The following is a 2,500-nucleotide window of genomic DNA, read 5'->3' on the forward strand; positions in this document are numbered from 1 at the left end:
AAGGAGAGGGGAGGCCGACTCACCCCCTCGGCCAAATGGAGAGAGGAACTCAGCAGGGCCAGTGCGCCAGCAGCACATCTTTTTCGACCGTAAAGGAGAGAGGAGGCCGACTCACCACCTCGGCCAAATGGAGACAGCACATCAGCAGGGCCAGTGCGCCAGCAGCACATCTTTTTCGACCGTAAAGGAGAGAGGAGGCCGACTCACCACCTCGGCCAAATGGAGACAGCACATCAGCAGGGCCAGTGCGCCAGCAGCACATCTTTTTCGACCGTAAAGGAGAGAGGAGGCCGACTCACCCCCTCGGCCAAATGGAGACACAACAGCAGCAGGGCCAGTGGAGCAGCATGCATCTTGTTCAGCGGTAAGGGAGACAGGGAGATGTGATGGTGGTCCCCGGGGCCCCCTGGAGGTGGGGGAGATCAGCAACTAGCTAGCGAGGAGAGCGCGTACAGCCGACGTGGCATAAGTGTTTCTGCGCAGTGTACCAGGGGCTTGTGGAAAAGCTGTCGTACCATATGCACGGGAAGTACATAGCAAAGTGCTGCTGAGCAGAGTACCAGGGGCATGTAGAAACATTGTCGTACCATATGCACGAGGAGTGTGTGTGTGTGGCAAAGTGTTTCTGAGCAGAGTACCAGGGGCACGGAGAAAAGTTGTCGTACCATATGCACGAGGAAGTACATAGCAAAGTGCTGCTGAGCAGAGTACCAGGGGCACGGAGAAAAGTTGTCGTACCATATGCACGAGGAGTGTGTGTGTGTGGCAAAGTGTTTCTGAGCAGAGTACCAGGGGCACGGAGAAAAGTTGTCGTACCATATGCACGAGGAAGTACATAGCAAAGTGCTGCTGAGCAGAGTACCAGGGGCACGGAGAAAAGTTGTCGTACCATATGCACGAGGAGTGTGTGTGTGTGGCAAAGTGTTTCTGAGCAGAGTACCAGGGGCACGGAGAAAAGTTGTCGTACCATATGCACGAGGAAGTACATAGCAAAGTGCTGCTGAGCAGAGTACCAGGGGCTTGTAGAAACATTGTCGTACCATATGCACGAGGAGTGTGTGTGTGTGGCAAAGTGTTTCTGAGCAGAGTACCAGGGGCACGGAGAAAAGTTGTCGTACCATATGCACGAGGAAGTACATAGCAAAGTGCTGCTGAGCAGAGTACCAGGGGCACGGAGAAAAGCTGTCGTACCATATGCACGAGGAGTGTGTGTGTGTGGCAAAGTGTTTCTGAGCAGAGTACCAGGGGCATGTAGAAACATTGTCGTACCATATGCACGAGGAGTGTGTGTGTGGCAAAGTGTTTCTGAGCAGTGTACCAGGGGCATGTAGAAACATTGTCGTACCATATGCACGAGGAGTGTGTGTGTGGCAAAGTGTTTCTGAGCAGTGTACCAGGGGCACGGAGAAAAGTTGTCGTACCATATGCACGAGGAGTGTGTGTGTGGCAAAGTGCTGCTGAGCAGAGTACCAGGGGCACGGAGAAAAGTTGTCGTACCATATGCACGAGGAAGTACATAGCAAAGTGCTGCTGAGCAGAGTACCAGGGGCACGGAGAAAAGTTGTCGTACCATATGCACGAGGAAGTACATAGCAAAGTGCTGCTGAGCAGAGTACCAGGGGCATGTAGAAACATTGTCGTACCATATGCACGAGGAGTGTGTGTGTGGCAAAGTGTTTCTGAGCAGAGTACCAGGGGCACGGAGAAAAGTTGTCGTACCATATGCACGAGGAAGTACATAGCAAAGTGCTGCTGAGCAGAGTACCAGGGGCACGGAGAAAAGTTGTCGTACCATATGCACGAGGAGTGTGTGTGTGTGGCAAAGTGTTTCTGAGCAGAGTACCAGGGGCACGGAGAAAAGTTGTCGTACCATATGCACGAGGAAGTACATAGCAAAGTGCTGCTGAGCAGAGTACCAGGGGCACGGAGAAAAGTTGTCGTACCATATGCACGAGGAGTGTGTGTGTGTGGCAAAGTGTTTCTGAGCAGAGTACCAGGGGCACGGAGAAAAGTTGTCGTACCATATGCACGAGGAAGTACATAGCAAAGTGCTGCTGAGCAGAGTACCAGGGGCTTGTAGAAACATTGTCGTACCATATGCACGAGGAGTGTGTGTGTGTGGCAAAGTGTTTCTGAGCAGAGTACCAGGGGCACGGAGAAAAGTTGTCGTACCATATGCACGAGGAAGTACATAGCAAAGTGCTGCTGAGCAGAGTACCAGGGGCACGGAGAAAAGCTGTCGTACCATATGCACGAGGAGTGTGTGTGTGTGGCAAAGTGTTTCTGAGCAGAGTACCAGGGGCATGTAGAAACATTGTCGTACCATATGCACGAGGAGTGTGTGTGTGGCAAAGTGTTTCTGAGCAGTGTACCAGGGGCATGTAGAAACATTGTCGTACCATATGCACGAGGAGTGTGTGTGTGGCAAAGTGTTTCTGAGCAGTGTACCAGGGGCACGGAGAAAAGTTGTCGTACCATATGCACGAGGAGTGTGTGTGTG

The sequence above is a fragment of the Pelmatolapia mariae genome, linkage group LG6, assembly GCF_036321145.2.
Source record: "Pelmatolapia mariae isolate MD_Pm_ZW linkage group LG6, Pm_UMD_F_2, whole genome shotgun sequence".
In the NCBI taxonomy this organism is placed as follows: Eukaryota; Metazoa; Chordata; class Actinopteri; order Cichliformes; family Cichlidae; genus Pelmatolapia; species Pelmatolapia mariae.